The sequence below is a fragment of the Vicia villosa genome, linkage group LG1 (genome assembly GCF_029867415.1).
Source record: "Vicia villosa cultivar HV-30 ecotype Madison, WI linkage group LG1, Vvil1.0, whole genome shotgun sequence".
NCBI classification, from domain to species: Eukaryota; Viridiplantae; Streptophyta; class Magnoliopsida; order Fabales; family Fabaceae; genus Vicia; species Vicia villosa.
The window spans coordinates 109765989-109791911 of NC_081180.1; the positions used below are offsets into that span (position 1 = coordinate 109765989).

Here is a 25923-nt window from a genome sequence, read left to right on the forward strand (position 1 = left end):
ATTAAGTTAGAAAAGTGATAAAAAAAATAGGTTTTGGTCCTAGCAAGGCTTGAACTCACGCCCTTATAGCCACACACTCAAAACAACACCACTGAGCCAAACGCCAGTTGGTGACTATAACACGCGCGCATTTGGTTTTGTTTTAAAACAAGTTAGAAAAATCTGAAAAAAATAAAAGGATGAAAAAGTCTGGGGCGAGGGGGATTCGAACCCCAGACTTGTGGCATGATGATACTAAGGGCGCATGTGTGGCCACTAGGGCAAGTTGTTTAGTCGTTAATAAAACGCATACCATTCAAAATAAAATAAACCCTGCCCTGAGAATTCAAATTTGCGCGCCACCACCATCTTCGTCTTCAACCTCAAGCTCTCCATTTTTGGATTTCTGAACTCACTCGTTTCTCAACCATTTGTCATGATGTAAACACGAAACTTGCTCTAATTTCACTCACGATTCTAAATATGTAACTAACATGAACTATCATTTAACTATATCTAACTAATTTATCAGAAATCGTGAAGAACCCTAAAATTTCAAAATCAAATTAAATGACTATACTGAAAGATAAATGGATGATGATAGAGGGTTTTCAATCCTCTGATGATGCTGAACAAGATAGAATCGAGCTATTTCACAAAAGGTACTTAAATTAGAGGGGTGAAGTTCAGAAACTTACCTCTGAAAATGGAGATCGTGAGGATGATTGAGAGCACCTGGGTTTGAATGAATGATCTCAATAGCTTCCCTGAGACTCAATGGTGCTAACTGGATGCTTATTGTAGCCTGAATCCTTCTGAATTGTTCTATGGACCTCCCTCGATTTGAGCTTCAAGTGGACATGGAGGTTGTTGAATCCTGAGTTACAGATGAGCTGCAGCCATCTGGTTAGCTTCACTATGACCTGAGGAGTGTGTCTGGATGATTGGCTTGCCTTGAAGCCTTCTGAATCACCCCATGGACCTCCAACTGCAAGTGCTCCAAAGTGAGAGCAACAATGGTGTTCCTCCACCTACAGAAGTGATCCAGGTGCTTGGATCACCTCAAATGACCTCCCTTGAGATGTTAGAATGCTCACTTCCCAAAGATAAGCTTTGGTTTGAAGAAATCGATTCTTCTTGCCAAAGAACTTTGAAAAACAATGAACAAGAGGAGAGAAAGAGAAAGCAAGTAATATGGTTGCTTTGGTGTGTTTTTGAATGAGGAATGCAGCTGTATTTATAGGCAAATGGATCAATATAGCTGCAGAGGAGTGAGCTTCCTTAGTGAAGTTGATTTGCTTTCTTAGCCATGAAGGAAATTTTGCAAATATCTCTTATGCAATGATGAGAATTTTGATTCCATTTGATCAATCCCCTAGCCCTCGATTTTGCTTGATCTTAGGGGACAATCCTGAGCCAGAAATGAGCTCTAATTGGTTGGTGAGAAGATTCCTTGGGTGATTCATCAATTTGCCATAAATTCACAAATGTAATCATTACATAATCACATGTTCTTGTTTTTTAGAATCTTCTTCAATCCTTATGGCATGGTGAAAATGAATGCATGGCATGGTTTCAGATGTGTTATGGGTCGTGTAGCATCCATAAGAGAGGTTATTTGCACAAAATTTGCAAAGTCCAAAAGTGTCCATGACCTATAATTTTACTTCATGAGGCCAACTTTGAACAAGCATAACTCCTAGCTCAAATTGAATTTGGAGAAGGTTGAACACAATTTGGAAAGCCCTAAACATCTACTTCAAATCATTAGTTTATGTCTTCTTCAGAATCATTTAGGAAATTTGTGAAAAATGAGCCCAAAGTTGGATGAAAACTAGGTTAAAACACTTAGAAAAATTTCTAAGTGTTTATGACCTAAACTTCAAAATTTCCAAAACTTCATAAATGGTTGATCTTTTGAAAAAAGTTCCTTTGTAAGATGTTGTTTTATTTTGCAAGATCTACAACTTTCATGTTGGAAGTTTTTTTGAGTTGTGTAGGTGAAATTTTGAGATCTCACCATGCCTTCAAAAACCCTAATTCCCGACTTTTCGCTCCTTGATGAATTTCTTTGAATTTCTTTGGCCAAATGACTTTGACATCCATATATTGATGATATTGATCTTTGAAAGTCATTTTTTGACCAAAAACCTTAAAAGTCAATGATGATCCTTCACAGTTGACTTTTTCCTGACAAAGTGAATTTTTGGGTTTTTGTGTAGAAATAAGATCTTCTCCACAAATGGATGATATAAATGGATTATATGGAGGTAGTAGAGATCCTTGAATCATGTCTTGAGTTTTGGATTCATGCCCTGATCAAAAGTCAACTATCTTGGTGAATTAGGTCAAAACCCTAATTTGTCGACCATGTGAAAATAATGACTGTAGACTTTGAATTGAAATGTGATGTCTAGTAGATCTTGTCATATGAGTTATTTGAAGATGATTGATGTCTTTGAATGACCCTCTGAGGTTTTTTTAGGGTTTCCCAAATGTGATCCCTGATTTCAGTCCTTGATAGGCTCAAAACCCTAGTCTGGCGACCTGAGTAAACCTGTACTCGTATGACTGGATGTCTAATCAATCATAGATGAGAAAAGTGAAGTCTTTGAACCCCATGATTGTATTAGGGACTAATCCTTGTATTGATTGATCCTTTGCCTGAGCTTTCTTGTCTTTGAGCATCCTCGATTAGGTACCAGATGGAGAAATGACTGCTCTGGGTACTTGTCTTGACCTGATGAAAAATCCTGAAGATATGTCATCTCAGGGGGGTCAAAAATTAGGGTATGACAGGTAGGTCACGTCGACGTACCTGGCACTCTTGTCCACAAAGCATGCAGCGCCTACCACATGCATGTACCAGCACCGGAGAGCGCAGCCACGGTGATACTCTGTGAACAGCTGGTTACCCTCACCCTCAGCATCGGCAGCCGCGTCCAGATGGTGGTCAAAATAAGTGCTCAGTGTGGTGAACCGGACATGAGGCCCAGAAGTCGTGGCGCACTCATAGTGAGCAACCTCGTGCTCCATGCCCAAGTAGAGCATCATCCACTCAATGGCCTCCACCCTCTGGATCTTGGAGTGGGTCAATAGCGGCCCCCTAATCGGCAGGTGGAGAAGACACTGCACGTCGTGCAAGGTGATCGTCATCTCCCCAACCGACAAGTGGAAAGAGGACGTCTCCTTGTGCCAGCGCTCCACAAATGCCCCCTGCATGCCGGTGTTGATCGTGGTGTACCCCGTCATGCAGAGCCCGCTGAGCCCTGAACCTCGCACATGGTCGTTAAACCACTCAGCTGCTGGTTTAAACAGACCGAAAATCTTGCGGGCGTGGTTGACCATTTTCAGCGGCTCTCTCTCCTGTTACAAAAAAAAACAAATAAGCGACATATATTAAATAAGCGGACATATATTAAATAAGCGACAAATAAACGGTTAGATTATAAAAAATGGTGACAAATAAATGGTTAAATTAAAAAAATACCTCTCCCTCCCAGATCCGCCGAGCGACGTGATCGTGGTAGTGAATCAGCACGGAAGTGTCAAAGGGCCCTCCCGGATAGCCATCCTCCTGCTCATCCTCCTCCCCGGCTGGAGGGTCAACATCCGGTACACCCTCCGGCTCATGGTATGGCACTGCCACCTCCTTCTCCTCCTCCTCCTCCTCCTCCTCTCGCTGGCGGGAAGAAGATACCCGAGCCAGTCGACTCCTAGATCCTGAAGCAGATGTACCCTCTCCCACGTCCACGGGAACTCGCACATGGCGTCCCCGGCCCTGCCCCCGTCCCTGGGTCGACGCCAGCTGCGCCGCCGCTCGCTCGCGTCTAGCCGACGCAGTCTGAGACTCTCTCCCCTGTCTGATGCGTGCTGGTTGGTTGCCTGACATGCTCCTGTAAATAATCGAAATCGATTAATATGCGAGACAAATGAAAAAACAAAAAAAATGCACTTCTGATACAGTTCGGAAGTTCATTTCCGAAACTGGGATGGAGGTGTTTTCGGAAATGAACTTCCGAAACACCCCTGCACAGAGCTTTTCTGCAACCTACAATGGCAGACCCCAAAATCAAACTTTAAACCTATGTCTACACATTCTAAACATCCTAAATACCAGTACAAACCTAACCTAATACATATTTTCCTATTTGTAAACACCCTAATATCAATTTTAAGCATAGATCTAAAACTCAAATTGCTTACCGATTGAAGAGGTTGGAGTGCTTTTTAATGTAGTATAGGAAGCTTGTTGGAGCCTTTGATGTTGCCTTGGAAGTCTTTGAACAAAATTTCGCCTTTGGTGTTGTTTGATGTTGAATTAGGGTAAATGAATGGGGGAGGGGGAGTGTTTTGTTAAATCTGCAGAACGTGTCTTATTTCGGAAGTTCATTTCCGAAACCCTGACTTCGGAAATGAACTTCCGAAATAAGACAATTTTTTAAAAAAAAAAGCGCTTTCGGAGATGAACTTCCGAAAACACCTTTTTCATGCATTTCGGAAGTCCGTTTCCGAAGTCAGGGGTAGTATGGGGTTTTCACCAGAGGTGGACTAGAAGGTAGGGAGGTGGCCAAAGAAATTTCCTTAAAATTTTATAAACATTTGTTTAAAATAAATATAAATTCTATTTATTAATGTAAATTTTACTATTAATTAAGTAATTCAATTAATAAATAAATAAACACGCAATGAATAAATTGTTATCAATGATAATTTTTGAGAAGGAGAATTTAAGAACCGACTTACCCCACCAACTGCAAAAGAAATGTTCGGATGAGAGACTCTGAGATAATTCAACTTTTTAATCAACCTTATATACCTTCCTGAGGTAGATAGAGACTCCCCTAATTGGATAGTAGTTTTACATTTGAATCCATAGTTATGATTTCCCTACAATAGTTTGTTTTGATTTACTATTTTTTCTTATTTTAAATTCTATGCTTTGTTTAGTTTTAGAAAAATGATTTCTAAGAGCATGATTAAGGTTAGTTAAAACTGATATAACTACCACCAATGATGCTTAACATGGTTTTATAATCAATGATTGGAAAAATGATGCATGTTTTAGGTATTTAATTGAACAAGGTTGCACAAAGTATATATTTTTTTGTCTAAAGTTGGATTCTTAGACTAATTTAATAAATCATCTTATTTTTATTCTCTTTTCATATCTTTACTCTCATTACATCATATCTTTTCAAAACTAGCTTGATATTTTAAAACACTTCAGAAGTACTAATATATGATCATCAAACACACTTCATCTATATTTTTTTTCCTAGTGCTCTGCTAGGGTTGTTTTTTCTTCTCTTGTGAGGAGCGTGAGTTTTTCTCTTCCTGGTTTTTTTGGTACTTTCAGTCAGTTGTTTCCTGTTCAGTTATTGTTACCGACGATGGCAGATACACATTCTGTCGAGGGATTGGAGGATCTATCGATCCATGGCGATGGTGAAGGCGAGGGGTTCTGTTTTGACGTTGAAAATGAGGGGAGTGATGTCATGAATCTGCAGTTCTGTCTGGTAGGTAGATTCTTGAGTGATAGGCCTATCCACGCGAAATTATTGATCCTTGAGAAAGTTCAGATGGGTGTGCAGATTGAAAATATTCCCCTTTATCATGTGGACTTCTGGGTACAGGTTCATAATCTGCCGGCTGGGTTAATGTTAGAGAAAGTCGGAAAGGCAATGGCGAATTTTATAGGGTCTTTCGTGGAGTACGACAAAAACAATAACACCAGCTTCTGGAGACAATATATGAGGCTAAGGGTGAGAATTGATGTGCGATTACCGTTAAAGAATACTACAAGAGTCAAGAATAAGGGAGGGGAGTGGTGTACTGTCAGTTTTAAGTATGAAAAGCTGAGTATCTTTTGTTTTGTCTGTGGTACTTTAGGGCACACTGAACAAAGATGTGTTGTCCGGTTTGCGACGGATGAAGATTCGGGAGTTCGGAGTTGGTCGGCGAACATTCGAGCCGATAATAGGAAGTTTGGGGGTGGTTCTTCACGGTGGTTAAAGGAAGAAGGAGAGGGGCATGTTCAAAATATTGCACCTACTGTTAGAGTACAGGCGCGTGAAGCACAAACCCCAGAAGTGGAGAGTGAAAATACTGGAGCCAGAATAGGGGACCCAGTCGCATGCAACGTTATGGCAACTTTTGATGATAGGAGTAATGATCATTCATTGAGCAATTATTCTGTTATGCAAGAAGTTAATGTGCAGTTAAGTACCAATCATTGCCAAACGTTTCCTGCAGCCGACAACCTAGTTATTGCTCACCAACCAAGACCTTCGATTCCGGCCCCACCTGTCTTAGTGTCTGCCACTAACTTGACCAAACCTGGCCCACAATCCATTCTTAGTGTTTCTTCCTCAGCTAACCTACGTAATGCCCTACCCCTTGCTGTTCATAGTGGCCCACATAATACCCAAAATATATCTTTAACCAATACTAGTCCAGCAAGCCCTTTTTTCGTTTCGCCCAGCAACCAAAAAGATAAAACCAATGGCCTAGACCCAAAGTCTCCTATGCCTAACAGTTTTAATGATACACAACCATCCTTGAATTTACCCTTTTTCCCATATAATAGGCTTTCATCCAATACCGAAACCGACTCCACTGTGATATTTAACTCACTCAATCCAAAACCTACAAAATTTAAACATAAACTTTCCCAAACCAGAAGCCAGACTTTGAAGCCACATAAAACCAGTAGCAACCGCACACTTGCTTCCAAATGCCATACCACCCCCAGCCAACCTCACAGCCATTTACCTGAGTTAAGCAAAATGCCTACTAGTCAAGCAATATCTGATGATGGAGGAAAAATGGAAAAAAAAAGAGGAGAAGAGAGGTGAATTCAGAGGATGCAGGGGAGTCAAACAAAGATGTTCAGTATTTTTTATCGGCATGTCCTGGCATCCAGGACTGCCGGGACCAATGAAGATTCTCAGCTGGAATTGCCGGGGCCTGGGCAACCCGAGAGCGATTCCTAACTTGCGCATTTTGGCTCAAAGGCACAAACCTGATATACTCTTTCTATCTGAAACCTTAGCTAATACTCAAAGGTTGGAACGTATTCGTGTTATTTTGAAATTCGAAGCTTGCTTATCGGTGGACGTGGTGGGAAGAAGTGGTGGAATTGCGGTGTTGTGGAAGAAGAGCATGAAGTGTAGTGTTTTAAACTTTAGCAGAAACTTTATTAATCTCCTTGTGCAAGATGAAGTTAGGGGTGATTGGAGGCTTACTTGCTACTATGGATTTCCGGAACGTAATAGGAGAAGACTGACTTGGAATATGATTCGGGAGTTAAATGGGATGTCGCAGCTTCCGTGGTGTATAGTGGGTGACTTTAATGATTTTTTGTCACAGGAGGATAAACGAGGCTTGCATCCCCATCCGAATTGGTTATGTGCTGGATTTCAGGAGGTCGTGGGTGAGTGTGATCTTATCGACATTCCTCTAGAGGGACATCCTTTCACTTGGACGAAAAGTCGCGGTACGGCACATATGATTGAAGAACGTTTGGATAGAGCCCTTGCCAATTCTCAGTGGCTGCAGTTATTTCCGTTCGCGAAGCTTGCCAATCTTATTGCTACACATTCGGACCATAGCCCTATCTTATTAAGCTATGACCCGGTTCGTGGTCGTAGTAATAGGAGAAGCTTCAAATTTGAAAACTGGTGGTTAAAGGAGGAGGGGGTGCAGACTGTGATACAGAATATTGGAATGCTACGAACCATCAGCCTCTTGTTGGGAAACTCGCAGATTGTGCTTTTGACCTTGACCGCTGGAACAGGATACGGAGTCGGCAAAACAAGGATGACAAAGACCGTCTTCTCGGTATTCTGGAGCGATGTCGCGGGTGTAACGATCCTATATCCGCTGGTCAGTATATGGAGGCTCACTTTGAATACAACAATGTTCTTATCTGGGAGGATACGTACTGGAGACAGAGGGCGAAAACTCATTGGCTTCGTGAAGGTGATCTTAATACGCAGTTTTTCCATCGATCCGCGTCTATTCGGCAAAGCTTTCAGCGTATTAAGATGCTTAAAGAAGATGGGGGAGATGAGATTCGTGACCAGGAGGGGATGTGCGACATTGCTAAACGTTATTTTGACAACTTGTTTGAAGCTCGTACAGGTGTGTATGAGCCTATTTTGAATTTGATTCAGCCGGTGATTTCAGATAATGATAATGCATTCCTTACAGCGCCTGTTATGAAAGAAGAGCTATTCCAGGATCTCTCTCAAATGCACCCTGATAAGTCTCCGGGCCCGGATGGTTTTAATCCGGCTTTCTATCAAAATTTCTGGGATGTGTGTGGTGATGATATATTCAATGAAGTTATGTTGTGGTTAAATAGAGGTTTCTTCCCGGAAAAGCTTAATGATACCAACATATGCCTTATTCCTAAATGTGACAATCCCACTAATATGAAGGATCTGAGGCCGATATCTCTGTGTAATGTGGTTTATAAAATTGTTTCCAAACTTCTGGCCAATAGACTTAAGAAGTGTTTGGCTAAATGTATTGGGGAAGAGCAATCTGCTTTTGTGGAGGGGAGGTCTATTCTTGATAACGCTATGATAGCGTTTGAAGTTATCCATGCCCTAAAGAGAAGGACGTCCGAAAATAATGCACAACTAGCTCTAAAGATTGACATAAGTAAAGCTTACGATAGGGTTGATTGGGTTTTTTGCGGGGTATGTTAGTACGGATGGGTTTTTCGGATATTTGGATTCGATGGATCATGATGTGTGTATCGTCGGTAAATTATACTGTTCTTGTGAACACAGATAGTGTTGGACCAATTCAGCCAGGAAGAGGATTGAGGCAGGGGGATCCTCTATCTCCTTACCTTTTTATTATGATTACGGAAGGTGTCTCGGCTCTTATCAGAGGAGCTGTTGCTCGTGGGGATATTCATGGGATACAGATATGCACAGGAGCACCTAGTGTGTCTCACCTGCTTTTTGCTGACGACTGTTTTTTGTTTTGCAGGGCTAATCTTACTGAAGTTAATAATATGATGGAGATTCTTAATATTTATGCCGACGCGTCTGGTCAAGATATAAACCTTTCTAAATCTGAGGTTTTTTTCAACAGAAATATCAGTGAAGCTGCTCAGGAGGATCTGGCCAACATTATGGGGGTCCGTCATGTTCTTGGAACGGGCACCTATCTAGGACTCCCATCCCTAATAGGGCGCAGCAAGAAAGCAACTTTTGGGTATGTTAAGGATAAGATTTGGAGGATTAATTCGTGGAGGGGGAGGCCGATTTCTAAAGCAGGGAAGGAGGTCATGATAAAATCGGTGTTACAAGCTATTCCTACTTATATTATGAGTCTGTTCATTCTCCTAGAAGGAAATGTGAATGATATTGAAAAGATGCTTAACTCCTTTTGGTGGGGCGGTGGAAATAATCAAAATCATATAAGGTGGATGGCGTGGGATCGATTGACAACTTCGAAGAAGGAGGGGGGTTTAGGTTTTCGGGATTTTCGGGCTTTTAACTTGGCTATGGTGGCTAAGCGAGGTTGGGAGCTTTTATTTAAGCCGCATTCCCTTGCGTCCAAAATCTATAAAGCTAGGTATTTCCCTCATACATCTTTCTTTGATGCTACTATCTGTACTAATCCTAGTTCTGTGTGGAGAAGCATTTGGAAAGCTAGGGATTTGCTAACTTTTGGTTGTAGGTGGAGCATTGGTGATGGAAAGAACATTCCGGTTATGGGGTCGCCTTGGATTAGAGGATCGAATGAAGGTCGGTTGAGAGGTCCCCAACGCCAAGGAGCTTATGTTATGTCGGTAAATGATCTATTGTCACCATAGGGGAAATTTTGGAATGTCCAAGTTATTCAGGATTTGTTTGATTACGGTGTCGCGACCGATATACTCCAAACTCCTTTGGTTGCGGAGGTAGATGAGGACAAATGGATTTGGAAAGAGGAGAAAGATGGGTGCTATAGTGTTAGATCGGGATATAGATTGTGGGTAAAGGAATATGGGAACCCGTGGCTTAGAAGAGTGGAAGGTGACTGGTGTAGTCTGTGGAATATTAAGGCTCCTCCTAGAGTTAAGCATCTGCTTTGGAGGATTTGTAGAGATTGTATCCCTACTAGAAGGAGGCTGCAACTTCATCATGTTTCTTGTCCGACAACTTGCCTTTTTTGTCATCATCAAATGGAAGATTCGTGGCATATCTTCTTTGGGTGTTCGGTGACTAATCAGTGTTGGAGTTCCGCAGGTTTGTCTGATATTATAGATTCCCGTATTCTTACTTTTCATGATGTTTCAGCTTTGATTCTCGATATTTGTAGTAGGGAGGATGGTTTGTTGGCAGGGAGAGTTGTGGTTATGTTTGAGGTTCTGTGGAGAAACCGTAATAATATGCTTTGGAATAATGAGAGTGAGTCTTTTTCTAAACTTTGTTTACATGCTTTTTGTAGTTGGCAGGAGTGGTTTCTGGCTCAGGATAATTCCATAAAAGAGCAAACGCACCAACCTCAATTGAACTGGTACCCACCGGTAGAAGGTAGTTTGAAATGTAATGTTGATGCAGGCTTTAATATTCGTCGAGATACTACAAACAGGGGCTGGTGTCTTAGAGATCATATGGGTAATTTCATTTATGCCGGAGCATCTTGGGATTTCGGTTCCCTCCCCATTTTGGAAGCCGAAGCATTGGCCCTCAAGGAAGTTATTACTATTGCTATAGACTTGCATTTGGAGCATGTTATTTTTTAGAGTGATTCTCAAAACACGATCCAAGCAATTCGCTCTGATCTCACTAGTTTATCGGAGTTTAGTCACATTATTTCTGCTATTCGTAGTTTATTGTTTAATTTTCCTAACTTTGAGGTTAAGTTTGTAAAACGCCAAGCGAATTCAGTTGCTCATGCTATTGCTAAGGCGGCTGATTCTTGGACTAGGCGTAGTTTCTTTCATGTGAGTCCTCCTTGTATTGAACAATTACTTATTAATGATATGAGCTGATTTTTCTTTGATAAAAAAAAAAAAAAGACTAATTTACTAGTTAATTATTGAATACAAGCCTAACTATGAATTTATTGTCTTTTCAAAGCATACTTTCAGTGAAACCGTGAAATTAATTAACCATTCATTTTGATATGCAAAACCAAACTGGTGAGAATGTGAGTTTTCTATTGTTTACTTAAAAATATGTGAAACCATCATTGCATGATCAAATGTTATTTTGATCAGTTTTATTGATTTGCTTGACTTCTTCGAAAAACTATGAAAATTATCAAGGTATTCTATCAAATTTGAGAGAAATTTTCTTGACCTATAAACCAACACATGAGCAAGTGATCTCTCGTACCTTCTTTTTAGGCAATCATTGAAAATTATTTCCTTTTGAAAAATTACAGCTCTAAACCTAAATAGATAAACAAATCATGTCTCTTTTCTTAAGGATTATGCAGGCAATCATTACACTGGGATGTTGTAAGCAAGTTAGGGAGAAGTATCGGAAATAAGTCAAAGTGTAGAAAAATAAAAATGATAGGAAAATGAAAAAAAAAAATTGACAAAGCAAAGTAAAAGAATTTCAAGACAATAAAAAAATATCAGAAAAAAGAAGAAAAAAGTCTAAAGATGAAACAAAAGAAAAAAAGAATGTGTAAAAAACAACAAATATAAGAAAAACAACTATTTATTATGAGTCCAACTATCTACTATCAACCTATTAAAAAAGAAATCCATCATTCTACCAAAATTAACCTTTCTATTCCAATAATTTACAAAGTAAAAAAAGAACTAAATTGTCTTTTCATAATCCAACTATTTTATTCAACTTTCAAACAAATCAAAATGCAACACATGTCCCTCAATCTTTCACATTTCAAATTATCATTTTCATTTTCTCTCTCCAATATTTTCACTTTCATTTTAATTTTTCTCTCTCTCAATTTTCTCTTTTTTTTTTTATTTTTTAAACATCAATAAATTAATAAATTGAATTAACATAATTATTAAAAATATTAATTTCAAATGTCAAAATTATTCATAATTATTAAAAAAAATATTTTCAAATGTCAAAATTTCTACTTTTTTCACTGATCACTGCTATCAGCAAAATACTTATTTTATTTTAGTTAACATTATATTTATTTAAAACACAAAATTCATACTTTCAAAATTAAATATTTCTATTTTCTCATTGGAAATTATCAATAAAATACATATTTTATTTTAATTAACAATTGTTTTTATTTGAGACACAAAATTCTTATTTTCAAATGTCAAATTTTTTATTTTTCTCACGGGGCACTATCAATAAAATATCTACATGTTTATTTAAATAAAATCTATATCATATTAAATAAATTTGTAACATGATACCATCAGTTAAATTCATGCAATTTTATTTATAAATATTGCCTTCAATATGCATTTGAGTATAAAACCACCATACAAAATTATTTTAACATATACAAATGCATGAATATCATTATTCTTTATACATTTATTTTTATCATTTAATATTATAAATATCTAAACAAATTATATATAATATCAAATTAATATACCCGTGCACGGGTGATTTACTAGTATTACAATATAAGAAAGACTTTAATGATCCATGGTTTGATAGCTTGTTTGCATTAATATAGATGATAATCAATTTGATTGAAGTGAATGCATGTGTATGGTAAGAGAGAAATACTCACTACTACAAAAAATATATTCAACTACTACAAATAATACATTTCATGAGGAAGCTTTCACGTCATCCAGAAAAAAAATAATGTATTATGTCTAGGCGCACCATGTTTTATTTTTTTTATAATAATAAAAACAACATATTCCCTCGGTTGTTAAGAAACCGAGGGTACAAACAAATCAGTACACGATTCTAGTCCCAACTATTGCAGTTTATGTTTTTATTTGTTTATAGGTGTAAACTAAAGGAACTAACCATTCGGTGTTTCGTTATAACTGATGGATCAAATAATCAGATTTCACTATGAAAGCACTTGTCAAACAAAATTTAACCTAATTCTTTGTTATATGAAGCTGCCTCAAACTCGCATGCATCATTCTTTAGGATGGATTGCAAGACAGAAAAAATCTTCAACGTTCTTCTATATAGAACAAAATATTTTTTCCGCCCTTAGTGATGTTGATTTTGTTGTTGTATTTTTGCTCATTTGATATATTGCAAGTGAAAAAAAATCACTTTTGCTTCAAGTTACACAAAGAAGGGTGCTCAACCTTTGAAAAGTTAAACAAAGAAGGGATCTTAACTTATCAGTGATAACTGCAAATATTTGTTGTACACAAACAGACCGGTAAAAAATGATGAATTTGAATGCAAAATATTTGTTGTAATAACTGCAAATATTTGTTGAAAAGACTTGTTGTAAACAATTTACCTTAATATTTTGTGTAAACAATGTAATATTTAAAAGGCTTAATTGCAATTTTGGTCCCTGTATTATTTATTTTTTTGGGTTTTGGTCCCTCTATTTTAAAATTTGGAATTTTAGTCCCTATATTTTAGTTTTTTGAGGATTTTGGTCCCCTACAAATTCAAAGGCAATTTTAAATGAAATGACGCTCTTATTGATGATGCGGCAGTGCTAGTTCAGCAGTGATTTTTTCGAAAAAGCTATTTTTATTTAAGATTTATGTTGAACATGTCATCAATGTGAGTTCCATTTTAATAAAAACTAGCGGGATACCCGTGCGTACGCACGGGTACTGGTACGGGGCGCGAATTTGTTTTTAATACATAATAAAAATGAAATAAAAGAAAAATGAAAGTGTAAAACAAAAAATTGAGTAATATATTATTTATTTAGAAGATAAATTAGTAGTAAAGTTGTTATTGTTTATTACAATAATAATTTTTGTCATATATTAAAGTTAGATTAGTTATTTTTAATACATAATATACATTATGTACAACAGTATTATTTCTCCCCTTAATGTTTTCACATATTTGAAACAAATTATTGATAAATAAATTTGTTATCCAATATTTAGATTAATAGTAAAATTCTTTCCATTTATAATAGTTATAATTTTTGTATATATAATAGAGAAATGAAAATAATGTGATAATGACATAAAAAACAAAGGGTTAATAAATTATTTTTTATTTATACTGAGTGGTGATAAAAAAATATTTTAAAAAGGTAGTAGTTTGTTAAAAACATAAATGGAATGTGTAGAAATAGATATAATATTATTAATGTGTATATATAATGTTAAAATAGGTAAATTGAGATATGAGATATTTATAATCTATATATATATATATATAGTACCAAGTACATCGCAAAAGTCAAAAGTTCCTCAAAAAAGAAATTGTAATAGGTCCAAAACATCTATAATATACAGAGAAGACAATAAATTGAGTTGGGCAAAAAAGAACTGACAAAAAGATAAATTTTCCAACGAAGAAAAGTATTTCCCAATGTTATGTTTTTTTTTTAAAAAGGACAAAGGAAGTCTTACAGGAAATGGGCCCAACGACAAGGACTTAGGTTAAAAAAAAGCATATAGTGGCCCAGGATAGAAACAGAAGTACGTATTTGTGTTACTTTTGTAAGTGAAAAGCCAATCATTCCAAAATAGACGGTAGGGTTTTGCCGCTGTGGCGAGGAGCAGGTTGACGCCGCAAGAACTACATTTCCGGAGCAATGACATATTCTTCGCCCTTCAATATTCCAGAGCCGTAAGTTGCATCTTTCATCGTTTATAAGTTGCATGTTCATTGTTGTGGTTTATAAGTTAAATCTGTTGTCTTTGCTAAATTAGAAACGAAGAGGAACTTGCAACTGAAAATAACTGGGAAAGACTCAAGAGGGAGGCCGAGATTCGGCGAGTGATGGAGTTGTTTGATGTAGCAGCGGTTTGGAGGAGAGGTTGGGAAAGACCCAACCGCATGAAGTGGAGGGGATGCTTATGGAAACGTGAAAGTCATTTTAGGCTGGTTATGGGTGCTCTTGAGAAAAGACGAACATCAGTGAAATGGAAGGCAGCTTGGCAAGCATTAAAATCTGGGGTGGGCGGAAATCGATCTGGAAATACCGTAGGGGTCGGTGAAAGGCGAAGTATGTCCAGAAGAGAAGCAAGACATACTGTTATTGTTTTATCTTCAGATTCAGAGAGGTAAAATGTAGAAATGATTTGTGTTACTTACATATTCATTGCTTGGCTTGTCTGTTATTAGGAATTTTTAGGCTGGACATGTTTTGATGCATGTAAGATATAGTTGTAAATTTGAAGGTAATAGATATAGGAATGTTTAGGAGCCGATTTAACTTCTGTTACTGATGTTGTAACTATTATATTAACATTGAGACATGTTCTAATGTTGTTTCTCGGGATGCAGTGATGAGATGGTTGGCAAAGAAAGTGATAATTGGAAGAACCCACGAAAGATTCAGAAAGGACAAAGTTCAGGTGTTAAAGGAAGGTAAAACATAGACTTGGTATTTGGTAGTTAGATAAAGTGTTGATTCATGTAAGATAAAGAACTTAACAATTATATAATAAATAATGACAATGATTTAGTCATTATTGTTGAAATGCTATTTACAAAGTGTTATTGTTGATTTTCTGGATGCAGGGAGGAGAGGGATGGAAGGGAAAGGAGTTTAGATTGGAAGGGAAAATCGGTTATGGTAGAGGATAAAGAAGAAGAAGGGTAAATATATTAATTTATGTTACATATTGATAAGCCAAATCATAAAAAGTTGTCCAACATAAAATCTGCTTTAGTATGATAGTTTGAAATGTTTATTTCTTTAACAGGGAAGCTGATGAGGTTGTTGTAATTGAAGAAGAAAAAACCTGGACCAAGGTGGTTTCAAACCCAAGAGGTTTGGGCAGACAAGTTCTAGTAAGTTATTTAGTAAGATTGTCCTTTTGTATGGATTTAATCTAAGTGGGTGAAAGTAATGCGTTGTGCTAACTCTATGAATCTATATTGAATGTGTAGCAAATTCCTTCTGATGTCATTACTGGATGTGAACTGGTAGGCAAGAAAGCCATCGGACTATACGACACGGACCAATGCAAGAGCTACCAATGTGTCCTTAAGAAGAGAGATGGGGTGAACGAAATGTTTCTCTGCAGGGGGTGGTATGAATTTGGGAAAAGCAGGCCTTTCAAGAAAGGTGATATCCTGCATTTCACCATAAGGTATCCCCCTGTCGAAGAAATCTTGGTTTGCGTTGTCCGTGGTAATGAATGAAGAATTTGAAGCTTGTAATTTGTGTTGTGGTTTAGAATTCAGTGACTTTTGGTGATGTTTAATTAAGTTTAACTACATTTTGTTGTAAAATATGTATGGACAAGCTAACTTGATAGTAGCTGCACTTTGGAACTTCTAATTATAGTAGTTAAATTATATAAATCAGTGTTTGTGTTATCTATTTTGTTTGTGTTATCTATTTTATTGATATATCAGTGGAACGATAATTAAATGGGTGTTTGTGATATTAAGGTGGATATTATATTTTTGGTATAAGTATAAAGTTAAAAGAATTTCCTCTAAAATATAATTTAACATTATTTATTCTGCTAAAATATTAATGAAAATATTTTAAATAGAAACAGTATAAAAGCAAATAGTAGAAAGAAGAATAATATAAAACAAATTAAATAATTATATTAATTTACATCTGTGCTATTATATTGACATGAATATATTAATACTAACTCAATAGATTATAAAACATAAAAAATTATTTAATTTAAAATATAATAATTAATTTTTAATTTTCTGTTTTAATATAACAAACTAAAGAAAATTTGATTGATTAACTATATTTTAGTTTAATAATGATAAAGCTAAAATTAAAATAAATTTTTGTTCTATAGAAATATATAAGCTAAATATATATATTAAGTAATAGAAACGATTTGTTCAATGGTGATTATAAAATCAATATAAATTTAATTTGTAATCTTTAATTGTTTTTGCTATAAATACAAAGTAATGTTAAATAAACTAACATGTTTAATAATGTATAAAATAAAATATTTTAAAATTTGTATTCCCACGCATTAATCAATAAACTTAATTTGTAATAAATATAAATCAATATATTATTTTCCCACCCAATTAACAGATAGAGTTATATATTATGGTGTGAAATTAATTATTACTCTTTAAAAGAGTTGATCATATTTAGTTCTGCATGCACAGAAAAAGGCGTTTGAACAGTATACAAAAATTAGTGCACGTTTACCAACTAAAAGGAAGTGTAACAGGTAATGGGCCTTTGAGTATATAAAGGAGTGATGAGACATTGCTTTGCCACGCTTAAAGTACCAAAGCAAGAAGCCGAATCCGTACGTTGGAAGAAAATGGGTAGCTTCTCCCAAGTTGTGAAAGCTTGCAGGTTGTTGATTATTTTTTTCTGTAATCCAATCTTTGTATAATTGTTTGTGTTATCTGAAATTTTACTTTACTTAATGATTGTTTCTGATTATGTAGATCTATGAAATTTCTTGTGGTTCAAGACCGTCATCAGCGATTCGTGATGAAACGGAGGATGAAGCAAAGGTCGAAGCTGCTGCGAATGAGGTTCAAGATGAAGAAACAATGTTTTACCAAGTTGTGCACTGAGTGGGCTTTGTATGCAGTGGACGGTATTGCATGCGCCTGGGAAAGGGAAAGTAAGATTCAGAACATATCATGGGTGTGGCAGAATGAGATGCTTGGAATCAGGTGGTCCAGGAAGCATCAGGAACTGAGGGCTGGTATGAAGTTTGCGATAGTTGAAGACGTCGATTTTATAGCAGATGTTCTGGGAAGCGTCGGACTGCAGATAAACCCCAGAATGGTTGAAATATCCAATTCAGTGTATTTTGGGAAGTTTGTCTTTGAAACTGAAAGGTATAAGAATCCTATTCAAAGATTTTTGGAAATACATGACATTAGGTTATAATATTTTCCTTCAGATTCACGCATTAAGTTTATGTTTGTTGTTTGGATGATAGGGAATGGATGATATGGACAGAGTTGGTGAAGAAGCTAGAAACAATGGTTAGTAATACCTTTTACACATTAAAGTTAAAACTTATATATGTTGTTTGTTATTCTGTATGTTTCTGGAAATTAATTGAAATTATGATTCTTGTGTGTTGCAGGTTTAAGTGAATATGTATTGTTTAGGTGTAGATGGCTATAATGGATGAAGGAGTGGAAAGTTTTGGAAGAACAGTAGTTTGTGTTCAATGATGTTGCTGGCTTTTTTTGGTTTAGTTGTATGTGGTTTCATGTAATGTTTCAGACTTTTTTTGTTTCTTACTTGCAGTTTGTCTATGGATTATAACAGTTAATGTTTACATAGCTGCTTTATAATTGCAATATAATACTGGTATGCTTTGCATCAATGTGTGAAAATCAAATGGATGATCATAGTTTACATTCAGTGATATGTACTGATGTTATTATAATTTGGTTAGGTTTAAGATTTTAATAATTTAAAGTTAAATGTTAGGTTAATAGGAGAATGGGATATATATATATATATATATATATATATATGTGTGTATTTTTGATAATATGATGATAATTGTGGATATGAATGATAATAATATATATGTTGAATAATATACAGAAGGATATAAAAAATTGGTAAATTTGTAGATAAAGGGTGTTTTTGTCATTATTAAAATAAAACACACTTCTTTCTCTTAAATAATAAAGTTATAAACCAAGCAACATAAAAGTGTAATGTCGAATGCATGGCCCATAGGCCCAACAAAAAAATGTACTAAAAGTTGAGGGAAAAAGTAGGATTTCTGTGTCTATAAATTAGGTGTAGTTGCATTTACATTTTCCACAGATTCGGCGCGCTCTTTACACAACATCAAGTCACTTCCTACTGTGTAGTTTGCAGAAATGGAAAGCAAGGGTCCATTCAATTCTTTTGCGTTTCCAGTCGAAAGGAAAGTATTAGTTTTTCCTTTTCATAAATTATTTCATAAATTATATTGTAATATTTTATCTGAGTAAGAAATATATAAAATGGTTTGTTAAATGTTTTTCAGATGTTTGGCCTCTTTGCAAGCAGAAACATCATGGACACGTATGAAGATAGAGAAGGCAATTCGCGAGGACATGGAAGAACTTCGCCTAGCTATGGAGGCCAAGGGAACAACGGTAACGGAGAAAGCTGGCATGAATGTTGGGAAAGATGATGGTGTTAACATGCAACAAAATGGTCGTCATTCAGAAGAAGCTGGGAAAGATGAACTGCTTGGTGATGTTAAGGGAAAAAAACATTGGTTTGGGTGAAACATGTGATGAGCGGGTGCAAGATGTTGAGAAGGGGAAGCTGCATGCAACTGATGTTAACAAAGGCAAAATGTCAGTGAAGGATGGGGCTTCTCAGATCCACGTTTCTTCAGATAGTGAAAGGTACTGTGTTATGTTGTGTTTAAAAGATTTCGAAGCTGATATTTTTTGGATTTTATATAATTAATGGTTGAGAATGTGTCTGATGTGTTAAAGTGGAATTTCAGTTCAGATGATGATTCAATTGAAGAAGAAATTTGTAGGAGGGCAAGGTCTTTTGTATGGAAGAAGAAAATTAAATCTGGAAGGAGTGTTAGAAAGAATCTTCTTGTAAGTAAAAGAAATGTGGAAGTATTAATTTGTTATATCTACCTATGTTTTAATAATTATTTTATGTGCAGCAACTTCCTCAGATGGTTGTACGTAGTTGCAAATTGATTGAAAGGCCCATTAAGTTGGTCGATGCAAAAACAGGAGAGAGCTATGAGTGTGAGATCCATGTTGCTGAGAAAAAATACTGTGTTGAAAAGTATATAGGACATGGTTGGTATGAGTTTGCCCGGGACAAACAACTGAAAAGGGGTGATAGGTTGTCCTTTAAGCTGCGCGATCCTCCAGCTACAAGATTGGTTGTGACCTTGTTGAATCGCTAAATCCAGGCTGAAGATATTAAGAAGTTAGAAGTGTGTTGATTAGGGTGTAAGATATTTAGTATGAAGACATTTTTTGTGGCAGTTAAAAATGTTTATGCAGTGTTTTTGTAATAGTGATCACTGTTATATTTTGGAACAATGGTAGTTATTGTTAGTGTTATATTAAGTTGTTTGGATGGCAAGGGAAATTATGTAAAAGTCTGGTAATTTGTATTGATGCAGCAATCTATATTTAAAAAAGGTTGTTATTAATCTTATTGAAAGGTATCTCATTAGTGTTATATAGTAATCTTTGTATTGACAAACTGTTTAATTGGCATAATAGCCATAGCTAATCTGTGTAATTAACTCCAAAAAATTTGTTATGAAAACTTATATTAAAGATGAAAAGATGTATCTAACATGAAAACATATATCAAATTAAAGATACTTCTAAAACTCTCATAACAGCGGTTAGAATTTAATTACAACATTGCAGTAGTGAATTTGAAGTTGAATTACAGGTAAGATGATAGATCAATATTCTGCAACATTTAAAGCCTGAAACAGAATGCAGAAGAAGAATTATAAATTTTAGATATGAAGCAACCAATTATATTGAATTAAATAGTGCAGAGAACATCAGAGAGCTAATAGATGTGTTTACCAATTAAATGTTTGCAAAGACTTCTTTGTAGACAACATTTGTTGTTGTAGACTTTGGTTTCTTATCATCATCATGTACCAAAATTTTGATCCCTTTTTTGGTTGTTACCCTGGAAATGGCCACATAAAGTTGGCCATGACTAAAAAGATCTTTTGGTATGTAAAGTCCCACCCAATCTAGAGATTGACCTTGTGATTTGTTGATGGTCATTGCATAGGAAACAATGATTGGGAATTGTCTTCTTTTCAATTTGAAAGGCCAAGGTGACTGCGATGGAGACATATCCATCCTTGGTATATAAGTAAGTTTTCCATGGCCCTTACCACTCATTATTTCTGCTTCTAAAACATGGTTTGCCATTTTCGTGACTATCAATCTAGTCCCATTACACAAACCCTCTGATTGATCAATATTTCTCATAAGCATTATCGGGGTTCCAACCTTTAATGTTATGATATGACTGGGCAATCCCGATGTTCGTAGAGAACTCAAAAACTCAGGTGTCAGAACTCCCATAATGCTGTTATCATGAATTTCTGAACGATCAACAGAATTAGAACTGTAATAATCTTTGGATTCCCCTATAGATAAATTAGAACATATATATATTATTACAGTCACTTGAAAAGTAAAAATGAAGTATTTAAGGGTTAAAATAATACCTGGCATCATGTTTAGAACATGATTATTAATTTGTTCAACAACTTCAATTGTTGATGCTAATATAGCCCGACTTTTCAAGTAATCGAAAGATCTAAAGTTATCCAAAAAAGCAGGGTAGGTACTGTCAACAATTGCAACAATAGGATCATCAAACTGTTCTATTAACATATCACGTGGAATGTCAATTTCAGCATGACCATCGTTAGGCTCACAAAGTCGCCCTTCACCCAATTTCAATAGCCATTTTGAAAACTGATCAATTTCTTTTGTTTCCTCATCAGTCCGACCACCCTTCAAACGCTTATTTTTGGTTAAAGTCAAAACCTGACATGAGTGCCATATATAAGACGCATTTATAGTAGCGTGAACAATATCGGATCTACTACCCCTAGGAATAACAGGCAAGATTTGTCTAAAATCTCCACCAAATACTACTACCTTTCCACCAAAAATAACCTCAGAGTTGCTATCAGTACTCATAACATCCTTTAATGTCTTGTCAAGTGCTTCAAAACAGTATTTGCTTGCCGTAGGGGCCTCATCCCAAATGATCAAATCAGTTTCTCGAAGTAACTGTCCGTATTCATCATTATATTCAATATTGCAGGTAGAGTTTTCCAATGTGGGCACAGGCAATTTGAATTTAGAATGAGCAGTTCTGCCTCCAGGTAATAATAATGATGCTATTCCACTCGAAGCTACTGTTAAAACAATTCGATGTTTACACCGCAGAGCAGTTGCGAGTGTCTTCCACATGTAAGTTTTTCCAGTGCCTCCGTATCCATGTAAGAAAAATACCCCCCCTTTTTGATTTTTAACAGCCAACATTATCTTGTCAAATATTGCCCTTTGTTCATCTTGAAGAATATGAAATTGAATTAGGACGCAATTGGTGTATCGTTATTTCACTATATAATTTATTATTGACTGAGAAAGTAAGTTACCTGTCAGAGCAGTGAAAAGATCATGGTATTGTGATCTCATAAGATCGATGTCATAATTTCTCTCTTCATAGATCAATCGGTTCCCCAGTTGTTGCAGCACATAATCATCTGGATATGGTATAGGCTTGAAATCTTTAAGACTCCTGCGATTTGCTTGCAGCAAGATTTCGATTTCAATTAACGTCAACATCTTTGTTTGTTCCTCAGTTAGCACCAAAGCTGTATACGATAAAAATTGATTAACTTTCTGCATTCAAATTGTATTGAAAATAGTATGAATATATAAATTTTGATCTACCTTTGTTATTTGCCAAAGTCCTTTGGGAGTGCAAGATACCATCTGAAAGCAGAATCCATGTTTTCTTCCATACATTTGCTGGTCTGTTGACAGTCCCAGAAAGTAGCATAACAACAAATAATTTGCGCAAGAAATGTCCGGATCCCCAGTGGCTGGCCTCTTTAATAGCACCTATATATTCTCTATCATCTTCCAGGAAACCCATTGCGAAGCATGCGTCCCTAAATGAGTCGTATTGTCTGTCTCCGACCTTACGAATATCTTCATAAGTTTTTGGTCCTTTCACCACTGTTAGCATCATCCTTAGATAATAGAGTTCCCCAGTTGTTGGTGGAACCCAAATGAGCCTTCCAATTGTAAAACCTTTTTTCCTTGGTTTCCATGAGCGCGTTTTCTTGACATATACAAACTTAGAAACAAACTGCCCATATGTCAATTGTTGTGCTTCCTCATACCGATCATTTGCGAGTAACCACGAAGTAAACATAGATTCAGTTATACTTGCTTTTTCTAAAACATTTTCCATCCTTTCAAAATCAGTATAGTACAATGGCTTCTCACCGATAAGATGATAGAACATACGTTCAACAGCCGGTTTCCTTCCATGAATCTTGTAAGAAAATAGCCGCCAACATGCTTCAGCTGGTGATACGTATCTACAATCAACGTATTCTTTAATCTCATCAATTACCTTATCAGCATTACTGCATGATGCTCTTGATCGCGAAACAGATGCAGTGATTCGGTCGTAACCCTTGTGAATATATTTGAAGAGGTATTTGATTGAGGTGCTTTGGTTACACCACTCCATGTTGATGTGAGCATCATATTTAAGAAGTAACCTGGTATTATAGGGAACCACAGATCTGTTGTCCAAGGTAATACCGTTTTTAGTAACGGTAAAAGTTTGTGAACTTCTCTTGTAAACCGGGTAACCATCATGATCAACAATGGTAGTTTCATTGAACTTTTTAGGGAAAAACTTTGAACATCTACCATTTTTCATGCAGGGACATTTCGGTCGAGCAAGACCACATGGACCATGCATCATCTGTGTCTTAACTAACTGATACAGCCTAGGATGCAGTTGGGGATCCGGTATCTCAGCTGAAATTATTTTGTCAATATCAGGTGGGGTAGGGTACTTGCTTTGTGGATGTAAAAAAAGGAGAATATGAGCATGTGGCAATCCTCTTTTTTGGAATTCTATAGTGTAGATGTCTGCAAACAAAGGTAATAATTTAATATGAGTCCATAAATAATAGTTATGAAATGGATTTAAAACAAATATAATAACTGCAAATCTTACATGCCAGCACTTTTCCAAGAAGATGTCGCTTTGTTATGTCAACCATCAGTTCGTCAAACTTCATTTTGAAGACCTTTGAAACTATGTCCGGACGATCTGCTGGGTTTAAATTCCTTTTGGATAGGTGACGTGTAATCTCAGGCCATTTAGGATTGCAGGTAAATGTTATAAATAAATCAGGGAAATCAATTGCACTGGAAATAGCCATTCCATCAAAATACAATTGATCCATATATCTCTTGCTACCTACAAATGACGATGGTAAGACAACTCTTCTGCCAGTTTTAGAATGCGCCTGCTGCTGACTGCTTAGACATTGTTCATTAATTCTTGTATATTTCCCAACTCTTAGCTTGGATTGATTTTTTCTCAACCAGTTAAGTCGTTCTGATTCCATCATTGTATATCCATCAACTAAAAACTGTTGAAATAGTCTCCTTGAGTGCAGAAGTGTCCTCGCCACATTTTTGCGTTCTTGCAATCGGAAACATAGCCAATCTTTGATAGTTTGACGATTTTGCTTGGTAACCTGCTTCTCATGTTTAAACTTATGTAGTATATCATCTCTGTATCCATCTTCTCCGTATGGAAATATCATCGGATATTGATAGGATAGATAAGCTGAATGAAACTCATCTATCCGTTGGAGATGACCATCACGATGCTGAACAATGATGTCTCTCTTAGATGCGGTGTCCACATCACCAACGATAAGAGCAGCAACTTCCGACACAGTTGGATGGTTATAGACACGACCGTCGGAAGATCTTTCCGAAATAAGTTTCAGTTTAAGATCTTGAAAACCTGTTTGTTTCATCATGTCCCTTGCCATTCTAAAAGCTTTGGCATGAGGATTATATTCATCTAACATTAACTTTAACTTAGTTACAATAGACCTGTCGACATTTTTGCTGTCCCTGTCATGAAAAATATGCCATGTTAATCTATAAAAAAAGTGTGCAATGTAAAGAAAAATAATGAGTTAGGTGAAAACAAAACTTGAAACATTTGATTCTGTTGTTAACTTCATTGTCCGTATCAAAAATATATAGTTGAGCATATTTTGGTATTTGTCCTTGTTCAGGAAGCAAACTTCCGATTCTGTGGCATGTTTGTCCGTGCAGTCGTAATGTTGGAGGACCTCCGCCTTCGTTGATGGAAGTGTCAAACTTCATTCCAGGGGATGTAAACGAAAACATTGCATTGTAGGTTCGTATGTTGTTTTGGAAATTATTTGCATCTTTCAAATTGGGACCGAACAGAAGAGTGTTGAGAAGTGGTGGTGGTGTTACCAATAATGGTGCAACAATTTTCCTCCCTTACAACATAAACTGAACTTTGGTATAGTTGTATGTATTGACTTCCCTTTACGCTCCTGATACCACATATAGGCACCACAGTGTGTGCACTCCCATACAGGATCTCCAATATCAGAGTATACTATATTTGGGGAAAAGGAAAAATTGTTAAAAATAGCAATCCACAAAAAAAGTAACATGAAGAATATAAAGATATGTGGCTGTTAAAAAAAATTGACCTTCATCATGGGAATTCCGTATAAGAAATTCAGTTTGATCTTCATCTGAATCCGAATTGGGCTCCATAGCGTTGTCCGAATCAGTTTGGATGCAGGTATCATCATTTGAGTAATCAGCAGAACCCAAATTTGTATAAAAAGCAGAATGTGGGCTCTAGGACAAAATAGTTTGGGGTGTTGTATGAAGGTTGGAAGGTGCATTAACAATTGGTTTATGAGGAAGAATGGTTTGATTGAAGCTGTTAATAAGATTTTGTCTAAGTGGAAGAGTAAAGCAGGGTATCTTAAGAGTGTTATTTCTTTTCAGAGGACGACTTGAAGAAGCTGGGTGAGACGATTTTGATGTAGTTGTGGGAAAAGGTGTATATTCCATGGAAGGCGTAGTTGGAATGGGAGTAGTTGTTGGGTTTTTGCTGAAATAAGGGTAAACATTTTCCTTATTGGCAAGGTGAATAGGAAGGATGTTTGTCATTCGATGGTTAGTTGAAATAGGATATTGGTGTTGGGTTGATGTAGGAGGTGTATTGACAGTATTTTCAAATGTCACAGAAGTTGGAATGGGTGTGAGATGCTGATGAGGGGATTGAGAGGAATTAACATTG

General features: G+C 36.3%; 1 pseudogene; it reads right to left on the reverse strand.

The window, feature by feature from the left end:
* Positions 1-20573: 20573 nt before the first annotated feature.
* Positions 20574-25388, reverse strand: LOC131651306 (uncharacterized; annotated as a pseudogene).
* Positions 25389-25923: the final 535 nt, after the last annotated feature.